Raw genomic sequence first — 17,607 nt, 5'->3', positions numbered from 1 at the left:
TGTGTCGATCAGGTCTTCCCTGTTGACTCCTTTTCGGCCCACCCCCTTTTTGACAAGGCTGCCCAGGAATGTTGGCATCAGGGCAGGTGTGACGATCGGTGGTTGGTGAGGACCGGTCTTGTGTAGCTCGCTGCGAAGGCAGGTAGTCAAAACAGCATTTTCTGGTACCTTGTGTTTGTGGTACCTGGTGTGAGGACCTGTGCTGTCTCGTTCAGTTAGCTGTAACAGTTAGCTCTGTGGTCTGTAGATGACAGGCAGTGTTCTGGGTGCTTGGCTCATCTTCCTTGTGAGTTTTCATGTGAAGAAGCACTTTCAGCACCCTCAGGATCTCTGCTGTCTCAGACGTGGCTGCACTGTGCTCTGCTGGCTTGGAATGGTATTGACTCTCTGTAAAAATGTCTGTGACTGTGGTGTTGTAGGGCGCCATCTAGGGTTAACTCCAAGCAGTGCTCAGAGACAGAGACTTTGGGGTATTTCACAGTCTTTTCACAAATAGTCTTTTGCTTGGTGCAAGCTTTGTGGGCTAAGTTCCGTAACTCTTGTGTAGTCCTGTTACGGGGACACGCTGGGACTCTGAGATGAAAACTCCAACTGGCATGTAGGTTTAGGAGGAACAGAGTTTTTAAGTTGAAATCCTGTTCCATACCTGGTTCGTTGCATGCTCCGAAGTAGGTGTTTCGTAGCTGACTACAGAAAGTCTGTGGGTTTTCAAATCGGCCCTGTTTGAGGTCCATAGCAATAAGGAGCCCATGATCTGAGTTTGGATCAGAGAATTCAAGAATCAAAGTCTGTAGCAGTTGCTGGTAGTACGCTTTGACGGTCTCTGGTTGACGATCCAGAAAGCAATGCACATCACGGCTGGACGTGATTTTTAACAGGTACAATGTGTTCACATCTGTCACGTTAGCGACAGTTTGCAAATGAAAGTCAATGGCTTGTAAAGAAGCATGAACGTCATGTCCTCCTGCAGGATCTGGATTGAATGTAGAGATGCTTCTGGCTAGCTTGTGAAGTTCTCTGTGAGCAGTACAGGATTTAGTGACATGCGTTCTCTGGAAGGGTTCTCTTCCCTCCGTTGTTGACAGATGTTCTTGTAAGCTGGCTGGTGATTTCCTTAGAAGTGAGCTTACATCTCCTTTTCCAGCTCTGGGTTCTTGGCTGAAAGGGTTGGAGTGGCGGCCCGGGAGAAATTTTGTGGTGTGCGTTTCTCCGATCCAGCCACTCTGTAATCTGTGAGATTGTCTCAGTTCTGTGTGAACAGTGTCAAGTTCATCTTGGAGCTTGTCTCTCTGCAGAGTAAGCTTGTTGAATTTAGCTTGGGCCGCTTGCAAGTGTGTTTTGCAGGCCCAGGTTTTATAGTCTTTTTCTTTCAGTTCAGTCTCTGCTCTTTTTAGGAGAGCGTCGCCTTGCTGGAGTTTTTTGTTGAGTTCTTTTCTGGCTTCTCTCTCCAGCTGTTCTCTTTGATCTGTGTCGAGGCGAAGATCTTGCAGGGCATTGTGAAGTCTTTCAACTCCTTTCTGTAGCTCTGGATCTGTGTCGTCCTCTTTCTCGCGCTGGTTCTGGGTCTCGAGGAGAAGCTGATCAAGATGACTCTGGGTTGGGGCCTGGTCCTTCCAGGCCTCCTCCGCGATGTTGCTCCGTTCACTGAGCCGTGCCTGGGCGACGAGAATGTGAACTAGGCTTCCGAAGATCCTGGCGAGTTCTCCGTAGTAGTCGCTTTGGTTTGGATCGCATGCCATCAGTTCATCTAGCTCGGTGTCTAGTTGCTCTGGGTGCTGCAGGTTACTGGCGTCCTTGGGCAGGAAGGGGGTCGTCACTGCTTTCAACCATGTCGAGAGGTGGCCCCCGTGGACTGCTGGACTGGATGCCTGGAACATCCTGATTCTCTGTCGGTGAGAGAAGCACAGCACACAAACACAAAAAGACCAATGCAAGTTCGTTCTATGTTTAACGAGCTATATTCATACGGGCTGTGCCGTTTATGAGAATTTTGGGGCTAACTGATGCAAACAGTCAGACAGTTAAGTAGCCAATTAACTTGGGTCAACGAAGGACCTGAAATGGAGATTTGACAGGCAGTAGCCTAGCGGGTCGTGTGATGACACCGGCTGCTGGTGGTCGCTCTACTATTTAACTTCGTTGGTGGCTCCCAGGTTACTGTCTCTATGTGAAATGAAAGAAACAAATCACAACAGAACAGAGGGTAGAAAAGATCAAAGTGAAACAACACTTGAAATGAGATGAAAACAATAGAAACACAATGTGTTAGTGGGAATGAGGAGGCCTAAGCCTACTGCTAGGTTTTAAGATAGGGCCAACAGGTGAGTGGGCTATCTGGGTAGGAACCCTAGAAATATGGTGTGGCTTATAGAAGCAAAAGGGTTAAACACTTAAAATATATCCGGGGGAATATCTAATATTCTGTGGCTTATAATAAGTGGGTAGGTTTTATCACTTTTGGTTCACCTGGTTGAATTGAAGTCATTCAGGTGGGAACCAGTGGCTTGGTCAACCTCCCCGGTGCTCCCCAAACACTGAACCGCAGTGTCCCCGGTCCTCCGTTACTCTGGCGTGGCGCCGTCTCGAACGGCTTGTGACTTTTAGCACAACCTTTGGAGTGCCAAAATTGCTGATGTCTCTTGAGACAAGAGGAACACCGGTCGGGCAGCCTTGCTCACTGGAAACCTGAGATGACTGTCAAATCACCGAGGGAGTTCTTACAATCAAATACACAAAGGATGAACAAAGGAAACTTAAAGTTAATTAAGGTTTGGTTTGTTTAACATCAATTGAGTAACTACATATGTAGAGAGGAGAGGTAACAGCTTTACCTAATAATAATAAAACAAAACAAAAGAATTTTGATAATAATGGTAATTATCGAAATAACCTAAGTCAAAAGAGAGAAGAAAAATAATAAACATCAAATTAAAAGACAGGAATGAAACAAGGGAGAAGGAGTAGCTGGTTTTCACCACAAGGGGGGGAAGTACTGCTTCTCTGTCTTTAACCTGCTGAGCAGAAAACTTAATTCAAATTAAAAATTCAAAACTGGTTTAAATCAAAATTTAAAATAAGCATGTAAGAATTAAAAGGAAAATCTGAATAATATCCTATAATAACCCATGATAGCTTGTAAGTTATCATTAATGATCATGAAATTAATCAAACAGGGTGAGATTAATCAAACAGGGTAAAAGTGGACATGCAATTCAAACAGAATGGAAAAGACAGAGGTCTGTTAGTCGATTTAACAGGAGACTGCCACTAGATGGCTTACCTTCTAAGTGGGTCAAACCGTAGTTGACCTGACACATCTAGATTTCCACTATTAACAATTACATTTTAATTCAAATCATGTTTGAAACAAACTCAAAGTAAATGTAAACAGTCAAAGGCAGGGGACATTCTTTTGTTTCCCTGTAATAATATTCGCGCGAGCAAAGCTGTAAATGCAAATATTTATCGAGAATTTAGACATCTAATTCAAATACATCAAGGGGAAAGATTAGCAATTAGAGCGCATTATCTGAAACGGCCACGGGATGGCAACTTTGCACTCATGCAAGCTGGAATCAGAAAGCAGGGTGTACCCTGAAATTTCTAACCCACACGTTCCCTCTGGTGTTTAGAGAGCGGAATTACAATTTCAATATGACTTAGAAATTTTCTGATCGTTTGTCAGGCTGATTTTCTGCATCAAAAATCACAAGTAACAAACCAAAGGTTTTAATCTCTGAGGTGCTATATTAACATAGGTTGAAGAAGGATCCGTTCACTTCCAAAACACAACTGTAATAAAAACAGGACTTTTCCAACTGTTGACTCCAATAAACATTTATCAAAATAGCACTTATGATTTAAATGTTTTAGGTTTAAAAATCGGGTAGCTAAGCCAAGGAGTTTTTATCGTTTTATTTTTGAATATTACTGTGGTTTACCACGAATTCAATAACGATAATTAATAAGCAAGGCCTTTTTAACTGAATCAGAGGAACATCGCTCAGGTTCAGATTTACATGTTGCAACTATTAAAAGATTTCTTTATCTTTTAATTATTCATATTAAAATGTTCTCACTGTAAAAAGATTTTGGTCTTTCTTAACAGGATACTTTTAACATTATACTGCAGTTTACTTTCATCAAAAATAACAGTGACTATACTGTTAAGTTTCTACAAATACCTAGCGCGCTGACTGACCAGCTTTTTGCCTCAGTCAGTTGAGTGAGTTCGCGTCTTGCGACTTATCTCACAAGTAACGTTACATAATTTCATAGTGCACGTGCAGAAATTATTAAAAACCATATACATAGATTGATTGCTCACAAAACGAAGTTTGAAATGGCCGCGTTATCCTCCACCATAATTTAACAACAATGAGTCTTACAGAATAATTAACTCAAATGATATATAGGGAATTTGAATAATTAATCAGGAATGATTAATTTATATCTCAGATGACAGTTACATTAAATTTGATTGATTATGAAAAATAGCTCAATTGCCTATAACAATAAATAATCACAGGGCACTGTAACTTACTCATTAATATGTCAATATTACATTCTTCATATCAATTATTGTGATATCTCTTACTGTAAATTACTGCAAATCAAACCGTGGTATGTCCAGCAAACCACTGTAGACCTATCAATTTTCAATAAAGTTATCACGCCTTATAATTCAAGGAAAAGTATTCTCTGGCCATGAAAATATTATCCTATCCTTATGATAAATTTAGTTTCTAATTTTAGAGCTTGTAGCTATAGATCAGACATCTCAGTGACTCGTAATGTGAGTGGGGTGGAGTCCAAGCCAATCGTCAGTATATGGGTTTTTAATAATTAAACTAGTAATACATCAAACTACAAATCACACAGAGTAAATATGCGTACGACAATACAAACAGTAAGCTTTATACAATACATAACGAATCCAAATAAAAGAGAGAGAGAGAGAGAGAGAGAAAATAGAGTGAGATCACATAAGGAGCTCAGGTATGAAAATCATAGTCAGTAACTTTTGGAAGCCAACAACAAATCAGATCATAACAACACTTTAAAGCAGCATTTAAATCTCCATAGAGAAAGTGATACTTGCAAAAGTGTCCCATGTGAGCGTGGCGTGAGATCGGCGTCGAGCTTGTGAGCTTTGCGCGCTGTTCCCGTTGAAACAGCCATGTGCCATGAAACGGAGGCCATGTGACGCGCGTGCACGCTGCGCTGGCTCTTGGCGTGAGCGTGGAGCACGTGGTCCTTTGTTCTGTCCTCGCGCGGTATTTGAAAGGTTCAGCAAACATTGTTCCAGAATTCGTCTTCCTTGCGTGGAGAGGCGAATAGTTGAATAAACTTAGTAAAGAAAAGAAAAGAAAAGAACGAAAACGAAAGCTTCCAAAGGAGCCATTAAAATGGCTTTTTCTCTCAGCCCCTGTGCTGAGGGGGGGGGGCTTGCGCTATGAGCGCGGCGCGAGGCCGCGCGGAGGGTCGCACAGGAGAGCAGCGTGTCCGAGAACCAAGAACGAGAAGAAGAGGAAGAAGAGGAGCGGCGGGCGGACCTTGTTCGGTCGTTCTTATGGCTTGAAATGGTTCACGCCCCTTTTTCGCGTAAACAGCCAATGAAAGTCCGCGACCTGAAACGGAGGGAAAAGTTCCTTTGTCTCTGTGAAGACAACCCCTCCTGGTGATCTAGTGCTTGTCCGATTCCATCAGGGATATTCTAGCAAGTTTGTAATTCAGATTACATACATATTTCCATTACTTGGCTCTAGATAAATGGGTCTGTCAGAGCATGACGATTAGAACAAGACTAAACATAATAGATATATGTGATCAAAACATGAAGTTACATTCAAATGCAGAATTACACATATTTAAAGATCTGTTTAACACATGATAACACTGCAGATGTTGGGAAACATCTAAATGTACACTGTTAAAAATTTATTGTAATTTTACAGGAAATTCCTGGCAACTAATTGCCGTGAATTTACAGCAAGTAATATACAGGTAATATATTGTTTTTTTAATACAATAGAGTCCTGTATTTTTACAGCAGTGCTACTGTGATTAAAGTAGCATTATTACAGTAAAATGCTGTAATTTATTTTAATTTACTGTATATTTACTGCAACTCAGTTGCCAGGAATTTCCTGTAATTTTACAGGAGACAATTACAATATTGTAATTCAAAATATATAGTAATTTCTAAATATAATAAAATACTGCAATTTTCCATCTTCCAAAATTAAAACCAAAACAATGGCAACTTTTTTTTTTTTTTTTTATTAACACACTATGCAACATCACATATTACAAACTTATTTTATCTTTTTGTCTTCATACAAACAAAATTACAATTTCACTGAAGAATCTAGCTCACTTCCAGACGTCCAGACAGTCTATCATCAGGGGGAACATGGTAATAAATAACAAAAGGTCCCAACCAGTCTTGAACTGGGGAAGCTGTGGGGTGTGGGTGGGCATCAATACTAGCCCATCAACTCAAAGCCCAGGAGTCTTCTTAATAAGGTGCAGACAGGTGCGTTGATCCCCCGTCTCTTCACTGCTTTGCTGACATCTTGGAATTGATTCCACAAAAAGCTCTGAAAAAAAGAGAGTGAAAACAAGTTTTCATATCAGGTAATGATAAATACTGTGTAAAAAAAAACATAAGTAAACTTGCTTGTAGAAAAAAAATGACGTTGATGTAGTTATTTAACATCAACACATTTAACAACATAACATTTAGAATTACATTGGCTTTTACATTGTTTTTCTTAAATATATAATGTCACTGTATGCACTGTAAATTGAATGTCGCTTTGGACAAAAGTGTCTGCAAAATGGGTCATATGACGTTGCTAAAAAGAACATTATTTTGTGTATTTGGTGTAATGAAATGTTTAAGCGGTTTAAGGTTAAAAAAACACATTATTGTTTCTCCTCTACAGGTACTCCTCTCCTCGCCTTCTGAAACGTGTTGATTTTTACAAAGCTCATCGTTCTGAAAAGCGAAGTGTGCTCTGATTGACCAGCTATCCAATCTATCTATCATGTGACTGAAATGTAATGCCTCTTAACATACTGTGCCCTGTCCGGCCGAAGCAACGAGACAAACATTTAAATATAATGTTTATTTCATTATAATGTCAAAACCCATTATAAATGTGATATAAACATGATTTCTAGTCGTGTTCTCTTTTGGAAGGCCAAACAAAGTAGTTTCCCTTTTTAAAGAAACCGTGTTTAAGAGTGACGCTTCAATTCAAACGAACAAACACATGAGAGCAATTTCAAAAGCATAAAGAGCTGTCTGTTCTGCTCTCTTTAGCTCTCGATCGACCTGGATGTTTTAGGCAATATTAAAATCCTGACGGGGACGTGTCCCGTATGAACGGTGCATATGGCCACCCTGAACAGATCTTCTTCATTCACCAAGAGCTTGTAACACTCCAAAGAGAAAGGAAAAAGTAAAATCACATCTAATGACTTTAACCCCCAAAATTTACTTAATGAAAATTGTAATGTTAAACTGCTGTCTGTCAGACTTTTCTGTGTTTACATAAATGTCTTGGAGGGCAATACCAACTCTATATTAGACACTTAATAGCATTAGCTTTGTCTCCATCCAGCTTTTTAATGCACATTTTAACATTTTGAAAACAAACAAAATAATCCTGAATGGAAACGGTTCAAATTCACATAAAATATTCTAATGTGAATAAAACTTTTTATGTGGATTGACTTGCTAATAAATGCAACATAAATGCACATTTGTTGCAACTCTATCGGCTGTTTTAAGTTGCCCCTTAAGTTTTGATCCCACATCGTTTCATGACTACTCTCCTGTCCATTTCTAATTTACATAACAGATCTGATGGAAATGCTCTCCAGTTATAGGGTTTCTTTGCCAAATTTCTACGAATGCGCTTAAAAGGTGCAAAGGAATTGGATGGAAACCTGTCTTTTGACATCAATGCATAGAGTATATCATAGAGTCTATTTTCTTTATAAGTGTGCAAACAGTTTTAACATACCTTTAGTGCTTGAGGCCTCTTTAGGATACTGTTAGTCAGACACGTAGACAGCGAAGGTCGCTGCCCTCCATTCAGAAGGTTGTTGTGGGGCACCATCACAGTTGTCCCTTCCAAAGACATCATCCATTTGTCTGCACTTAGTGCCTCTCCTGAAATGCATACACAATATGATAACTAAAAGAGCACTAGAACCCTTCACTACACACGCATGAGTGGCAGTATTGGCAGAATTGGCAAAAGTACCAATTTTATCAGGTGGGAAACAAAGTTATGGTATGGTTTTTCCTAATTTAGACTAGGCATTTTAAGGATGCAATAGGATTATGTTGAATTACAGCCTTTCCTTTCTTCTTTGACATATAACCATATGACAATTATTTACAGGGCTTAAAGCAAGCAAACGTATGTTCCATCTAGCAGCCAGTGTGCAGCTGATCCTGCGGACGGTCTACAGCTGTTCCCGCTCAGTCTTTTCCTTCTGCCTTGACCGTTCATGACCGTGGTACAGTTATGCCGCGTTTCCACCGACCCCCCCTCATTTCAATAAGACGAAATATGATATCAAACACCACTGCCTCCTTTCGTTCTCATTTTCATTCGTTAAACATATTAATAGCCGCAGAAATGAAGTTCAGGGAAATGTGTAACGTTAGGCCTTCATAATATAAAACAAAATATTATACCAAACAGTACCCTATTGTTTCCTTTTTTTCATTTTAACATATTAAAAGATTAACTGAATAAAGACCAAAGATTACCTGTTCGGTTCACCCAAAACGAATTATATTTTATGCTTTACCACTAAAGAGACATCACAGCCAGCGGCAAATGTCAGAAGGTCTAGCCGAGTTGAGAGTGCTCCCGACGGATTAATGATCACTGAGCTCCCGCTGATCGCGTGGAGTTGACCGTCTCCGACATCAGCGAAACACATTTTTTAATAGACGCAGTCTTTATAAATAAACCGCATATTTGAGTTTTAAACAACTACATTCTCGCCTGAAATAGTTAAAACACTATACCTTTCATGACACGATGACAGTAATATTTCAAAAATTATCAAAAGAAATGGCGGTTGAAATTACAATGCTGCATTGCCACTCCCGAAAGCTCAGTAACGTTACCTTTGAACAAGTACCTCGCGAGCAGGGCCTTTCTGAGGGGCATTTTTTTTTTTACCCATAACTTTATTTAGATCATGGAAGCTGCGGTGGAAGCACACCGAGTTCCAGCTCAAAGTCCATAGTTTCTGGGTAAAGTTCTTGCGATGTAAATCTGGATAGAGTATGAAGACGCGATTTTAACTAACTTCACCCAATTCCACTGAATTATACCAAATGAAACAATCAGCACTCACTCAGATCACCAGTATTAATATATAAAGACTTATAAAACAAATTTTATGTTACATACCTGAGACATGTTCTTTCTTCCAAAAAAATGTTAAAATACTTCTGGTACCGTCCGTTGGCCGCGTAATTTCAAAATTCAAACAGCAGCGATCCCACAATGCTATGCGGTTGCTGTAAAAAAATGCTTCTACAGTGTAGTTACAATAATTTTACAGGACTGTCGGTTAATTTCCCATCATGCATTTGGATTTACAACAAAAACATGAATACAGTGCGTTGTTGTAAAATTTATTGTAAAAATTACATCAATTGCTAACAGTGTACCAAAAGGGAATACGTAATACATGTATAAAACATAAAACAGAAAGTTAATGAATACATTCCATAGAATGCATTGTAGAAAAGAAGCCAGTGATTTGGCTTCTCTCCTGTCCTGTGTGGTCGTAAACTTTTACGACCTGCAAAAGTGGGGGTTGCAGAAACATGGCTCTCTTTGAGAAGGTTAAAGTGAGGAAAGACATTTCCTAAAGTATAAGCTTAGCACTTATACTCTTCACATAACAAGGATTAACCATTTTATGCAATCCATAAACATATTTAAAATACATAATAATAAAATGAAAGTAAGGAACTTATACGAAAGGTTTCCTTTGTCTCCAGTGTTGGAATGTGGTTGGGGATTTTCATTTCTTCTTTGAAGCTCGCATGGGCATCGTAAATAATTTAAGTCCAGCCAGGCTGGCGCCAGGCCAGGCACTTGGTGCAAAAAGAGTTTCATTTGGAAAATCTGAATTAAACACATGAATCGATGATCTGCATATCCGTTACAGCATGAACACTCTGCCAGCGCCCGTTGCAGACTGAGATGGTTGAGCACTTAATACTAGTGGTACCTTAACAGATTTTACTTTGGTTTTTTTGTTGTTGTTTTTTTTTCTCTTCACACAACTATATATTATCTCCTTGTCGGGCTCTAAATGAGATCATGTCGGTTTAATTTACTATAAGTGCAGCCGTCTTGAACGTTCTTGTTTCTAAGTTGACGGCAACTTGTACAACAGGGTTCTTGCTATTTTAAGGCAGGTTATCATCACCTTCTTGTAAGGTCTTTGCATACTTTTTGCATTCAATAGCACTTTTAGGTAATTTCTGTTCTATATCTCCGTTCCTTTATGGACTTTTTGTTTAAATGTATTCGGGACTTAACAAAAAGAAAAGCATTATTTTTATTCTGTAAAAGGTCTGAAGCTGACTTGATTTTATTACAGGAAACACACTCTTGTGACTCTGATACAAGGTTCTGGAAAGCTCAATGGGGTAATGTTGTTCACTTTAGTCATGGTTCTAATCATTCTGCCGGTGTCTCAATCCTTGTGCATGGTTTCAAGGGGAATATTTTGGAAGTTGTGCCATCTAGTGACGGAAGATGGATAATAATAACAGTTAAGCAGGACAATACAATTTTCATCGTTTGTAATGTATATGGATTTAATTCACACTTTGACAACAAAAACTTATTCAATATCATTACTGGCAAGCTAAGGGATCTGAGGGCAAAATACATAAATGCCTTTATAATTCTTTCTGGGGATTTCAATGAATGCCCTGACGAAATAGAGGATAGATACACACCTAGAGCGGCTCGCTCCTCCCAAGGAAGTGATTTAATCTCTTCTCTGTGCTCAGAACTATCCTTGACTGATGCTTGGCGTTTTTTTAACCCAGGCATCCAAGATTTCACCTGGAGTAATAGTAGTCTAACTTTGAAGTCGAGAATTGATTTATTTTTAGTTTCCTCTTCTGCTCTTCAATTTGTTAATGAGGTTAAACATGTTTATGCCCCCCTTTCGGACCACAACTTAATTATTTTGAAACTAGGCTCCATTGACCCGCAATCTGGCATAAGAGGTTATTGGAAATTTAACAACACTCTTTTGAGTGACAACTCCTTTAATGAATCTGTTAAGCTTCTAGCGAAAGAGATCTTCGAGATTGACATTAATAATGGACATAAGAAAAAGTGGGAGTACTTCAAGTATAAAATTAGACAATTGGCTATAAAAAGATCTAAGGAAATAAAGAAAGAAAAATTTAAGTCAGAACATGTCTTGATGAATAAGTTAACTCAATTAATGTCAAAAGGAAACATTAACCCAGAAGAAGAAATTGAGCTAAAAGCCATCCAAATTCAGATATATACAGATATATACCAAATATATACAGAAATGGCAAAGGGGGCATTTATTATATCAAGGGCTAAGTGGCTGGAAGAGGGCGAAAAGAACACCAATTATTTTTTTGCTTTAGAAAAGGAATGCTAAAAGAAATTCTGTAACTGAGCTCTACATTGATGGCACCCTTTCTAAGGATCTAACTCACATTTCTAAATTTGTTAGCTCGTTTTATGGTAATTTATATCAGTCTAATTTTAACAGAGAAGAAAGTGTAAGTTTTTTTGAAAAAATTCAGCACAGAATCCCTATTATTAGTGAAGATTATAAAGCATCTTGTGACGCTGATATCTCTTTAAATGAGGTTAAAAATGCTTTGTTTGCTATGAAGAAAGGAAAATCTCCCGGGATAGATGGGCTAGGAGCGGAGTTCTATATTCATTTCTGGGAGCTTATTCAACTCCCTTTAATGCACATGTTTAGGGAGTGTATTGATCAAGGGGAAATGACCACAACAATGAAGCACGGCATCATCTCCTTGATCCCGAAACCTGGTAAAGACCCTGACTTAATTGATAATTGGCGTCCTATCACATTATTAACTATAGATTATAAAACTCTGGCCTCTGTATATGCAAATAGATTAAAATCGGATTTAAATTCAATAATTGCAGAAACTCAAACGGGTTTCATGAAAAACCGCCACATTAGCAATAACATAAGGCTCGTTTTAGACTTGCTTGACTATGCTGACGGTGTTATTTCTGACGCCTTCGTTTTGTTTCTTGATTTTTACAAAGCGTTCGACACAATCAAACACCCCTTTTTAATACAAGCCATCAAGGCATTTGGTTTTGGAGGCTCTTTCATCAACATTGTCAGCATGTTCTACAAAGATATAAATAGTTCTGTTATAATTAATCAAAATATATCTCCACGATTTCAGATTAATAGGGGGGTCAGGCAGGGGTGCAACATTTCTCCCTTTTTATTTATCCTAGTAACCGAACTACTAGCTATACACTTAGTAAAGGAAGCACATTTTGAAGGAATAAAGATTTTTGGAAAAGAAATAAAGATCTCACAGCTGGCGGACGACACCACCATTTTTTTGAACAACAAGGACCAGTTGAGTGTTGTCTTTGAATTGGTGGAGAAATTCTCTTATGCATCTGGTTTAAGGCTTAATCGATCCAAGTGTGAGCTGTTGCCACTTCATTGTTGTAGTGACTCTGCTATTGATAATATTCCAGTTAAACAGATTGTAAAATATTTAGGTATACATGTATGTAAAAATATTATAGTTAGACAGAACCTTAATTTTTCGAATAGGATACAGAAAACCAAATTAATATTCAACTGCTGGCAACAAAGAGACTTGTCCGTCTTAGGTAGAGTATTACTCTCCAAGGCAGAAGGCCTTTCTCGCTTTGTTTACCCTTCCTTGTCTCTGTTTGTAAAGGACTCAACTGCTAATCAAGTCAACAAGACCTTTTTAGATTTCATTTGGAAGAACAAGTCTCATAGGCTTAAAAAGAATGTTCTCTCTAACCCTAAAGAAAAGGGAGGTCTAGAGATTTTGGATTTTATAGATGTGGTCAACACATTCAAAATTATTTGGTTAAAAAGGTGCATTCGAAATCCTGATTCTATTTTTTTCTTTATTCCGAACTTTATTTTTAATAAACTAGGTGGGCTCTCGTTTCTTCTAAAGTGTAATTTTCTACCAAATAAACTACCTATCAAACTGTCCAACTTCCATCAACAGTCCCTCTTGGCCTGGAAATTATCCTTCAATCACAACTTCTCACCACACAAATCTCTCCTTTGGAACAACAGCGACATTCTTATTAGGAATAAATCAGTATTCTTCCCTAAGTGGTTCGATAGAGGAATTAACCATGTACTCTGCTTATTTGATGATTCTGGCACCATGCTCTCTTATGAACAGTTTATGGAAGCTCATGATTTCCCAATACCTTTTAAAGACTTTAAGTCTATAACTGATGCCATCCCTATCGGAATTAGACAATTAATTAAAAATCATCTGAGCTATGGAAACAAAGATATCAGACAGCCTTCATTTATGTTGGATTGTGTAGAACTGTCTGATAAAAAATGTAACAATAAGCATATTCGCCGAAATTTGCAAAAGAGTAACTCCATTGCTCCAAGGGGTATGTAATTGGAATTTCTTAATAAGTTAAATAAATTGGAAAAAAACATGGTTGATTCCTCACAAATACTGTATCTCTAATAAAGCTAAAGAGGTCCACTTTAAACTTTTACATAACATTTACCCTACAAATTGTTTTGTTGCTAAGTTTCGAGACATTTACACATGCTGCAGCTTTTGTAAACAGGACACTGAAACCATTCCTCATTTATTTTTTAATTGTCCAGTTACCAAAAGGTTTTGGGGAGATTTGGGTACTCACTTTCTCCAATCTCAAAATATAACACACTCATTCACCCTGAAAGATATTATTTGTTACTTTTGTTTCCCACAAGATGGCACCCTGGAGTTTGTATTAAATTTTATAATCTTATATGCTAAGTTCTTTATACACAAGCAGAAATTTAATAAGTCTTCCTTATGTTTTAAACATTATACTTTGGAACTTAATATGCTTCGTAAATCACACAAGCTTGTAAAGAACAAGAAGAATGGAAAACTTTTGTATAAATATTATGACCTATTTCCCGAATCCTCTTAATATTCTCTTTTTTCTACCTCTATGTATGTATGTTTATATTTTATTTTATTTTATTTATTATTATTTTTTTTCATTTAAATTTTTTTTTTGTTGTTGTTCTTTGTTTCTGGTATGGTATGTCTGTATAAATATTTGTTTGTATATTGATGGTTTTACACGTTTGTACCCAATGTTACCTTCAATAAAAAAATAAATAAAAAAAAACTTTCCGAAACTTGTGACAAACCGGAAGGAGTATTTTTGGAACAGAAATACTCCTTCAAACGTACAACTTAATTTTTGAAACTTTGTCCATGTTTAGCATGGGAACCAAACTCTTTAACAGTGTAAAAAACTCAGTATGCATGAAATAGCATTTCACCCCCCCTTTAAAATAAAGACTTCCTCGTTGCCTTTTTCTCTATCACTTTTTAGAAATCATCAGAAGTTATATATCACTTGAAAACATAAAATCTCAAAATTCATCCTTCAAAACCCATTTTAAAATCAGACATTGCATTACCATGTAAATGGTACATCAAAATCATGTTACAAAATGTTTTCAGTCATGAATTATAAAAATTTAGGTTTGTATCATGCACATTCAAGTCTATCTTCAAAAACGTGAATGACAGTTAACAGGTTAAGCAGTAAAGGATGAATTTTGTTCATTTCAATGAGGCAAGCAATATCAAATATCAGTATTCTCTTCTACCATCTTTTGAATTGCTGAAAATTATGAATTTAGCTTTGTTGTGTTTAGTATAATATCACCTTTATACTCATCTACATCTATAGAGGATGCATTGCATATGTATTACCTTTTATTCAAATTGAAATGAGTGACCATTTTAGAGGGTTCACACACAGGCCTCTGATCATAAATGACTCTGAATTAGCCCAAACACAAATTTATACAACTACAGGAGCTATATGACATAGGCTAATTCGTTTACATCTCTGGTTCACCCCAAACAATGAAAAAACCTTACAGTAATCTCACAAAAAAAAATGTATTTCATAAGTATGCAATCATGTCAGTGTAATTTTGATATGGAAGTAAATTAATTTTGAATTAAAAAAGCTTGTTGAATTACAATGATGAAAAAATATGCATTGCATTAACCTTACTTGCATTTTAATGCATTGAATTTTTAAGTCTTGCATTATCATGGGCTGAAATTCAACATGGTTGTATATTTAAGCCATGATTATTTCAATTATAAACATTTCAAACTGATTTTCATAGTGAAAAACTCAAGAATCCATATTCACCTTTCAGATTTCACTTCCAAAATATTCGATCTTTAAAAATACATCCTATAATATTCAAACAGGCAAGTTTCAGTCCATTTTATTTCACTTTACAAATTCGTTTCCACAAATTCAGTGGTTCAAAAATGTTAAACAGTAAATTCAACATTTCACATCTGGGAACAGCAGGAAAATCTGTAGATTACCGAGCATAATATCATCTGCTGTAAATCTTCTTCACCAGCAGGAGGTAAAAGCACATCATGACAAGAATCAAAGCAATAGAGACGAGAGGCCTTCATAACACGTCATAAGTCGAAATGGACCGAGCGGTGAGTACAAGTTATGATTTTATTGGTTATCGGCGGAAAATTAAAAAGTAAAAAAATTTACTCAAGTGTCTAAGTGATTCCTCTTTACCTCGAGTACACAAGCTGTGTACCAGTGTATGTGTATCCTGATGACATCGCTATAGGCTATCATTTTGATTTTACTACCAAGGGTATCACTGGTTGTTCCCTCCCATCTCTCTGTTCTTTCTACTTCGAATCGTCCTTTGTCAGTTTCTTCATTCTCTGTTTGCCTTTCCTCCTTTTCCCTCTCTCTATCTCTCTCCTGAGAGGAAGTCGTGGCCTAGTGGTTAGAGAGTTTGACTCCTAACCCTAGGGTTGTGGGTTTGAGTCTCAGGCTGGCAATACTATGACTGAGGTGCCCTTGAGCAAGGCATTGAACCCCCAACTGCTCCCCGGGCGCCGCAGCACAAATGGCTGCCCACTGCTCCGGGTGTGTGTTCACTGCTGTGTGTGTGCACTTTGGATGGGTTTTTGAATGCATGGCACGAATTCTGAGTATGGGTCACCATACTTGGCTGTATGTCACGTCACTCTCTATATCTCCGATCTCTGCATAATTGTCTGTAAAATAAAGTTAAAATGGGGAAAAAACAGCTTAGCACACCACATCCTATCAAGTAGCTGGTCACATTATAAGGCCTATAGACTAACCCTTTCAGAAAAACCATTAAAATAAACTATTTAGTATGCATTCAATGTTTAGGTACCCAGTCTGAATGCTATAGCAAAACAAAAACAACAAATATTAAGAATATATTTGTTAAATGTATAAAATATTTTTTTGAATGTAGGATATCAACTACACACTAACCAAAACTCAAGTGTAGCTACAAGTGTGTTCATGCTTCATTTCAAATCTGAGGATGATATCCCTAAAAGTATACATTTTATAATTGAAAGACTATATCATGGGAGGCTTCGGAGAAGTTTTAGAAAAGGCTGATAAGATGCTTTCATATATTTTATCAGATTGCACATGAGATGATTAACAGCTTGACAAAATAATGATATCGCACTGATGTCATAGCTCTGTTTGAGATCTTCAGATCGCATAAATCAGTGCAAAATGAATTAAAAATTTTATTCTGTATGACGAAATATTTTGCAAACATTATAATTTTATTATCACACAGAAATGACCAGGTCAGTAGAAACTGTATGTTAAATTCCTCGCTGATTATGAATCTTAGGCCTGTTCTGACCTCCATGTTAAAATTTTTAAAACAGGTCCTTTCCTGGATTATTCTCAAATCATAGAGGAAAACAACATTTCACTGGACCATGTCCTGTGCCCATTAAACAAAAACCATTTCAGGTCACGTTCCATCTGATGCCAGCCCAATGTGAGTGGTCCCCTAGTGGTCCAGATCAACTGCTCCATACACAGGCAGGACTAGAATGCAAAACTGCCACTCTAGATGAAAGTATGACTCATCAGGAGGTAATGTATGGTGGCGAGAAAGCTCAGCACGCTGCAACTTAAGAAAACACATGCAAATTGAAAAAAACATCAGCAAATAATGAAAACATCATCAGTTTGACAACACAAGTGTTGCAAATCATCACAACACATGCATATAGCGAAACGTGTTATATGCTATATATGCATGTGTTGTGATGATTTGCAGCGTGTTTCGCTATATGGATGTGTTGTGATGATTTGCAGCATGTTTCGTTATATGCATGTGTTGTGATGATTTGCAGCGCGTTTCGTTATATGCATGTGTTGTGATGATTTGCAGCGT

Source organism: Carassius gibelio, chromosome A1 (assembly GCF_023724105.1).
Source record: "Carassius gibelio isolate Cgi1373 ecotype wild population from Czech Republic chromosome A1, carGib1.2-hapl.c, whole genome shotgun sequence".
NCBI classification, from domain to species: Eukaryota; Metazoa; Chordata; class Actinopteri; order Cypriniformes; family Cyprinidae; genus Carassius; species Carassius gibelio.
The sequence above is the reverse complement of the archived record's forward strand: the minus strand, read 5'-3'. Positions refer to the sequence as shown.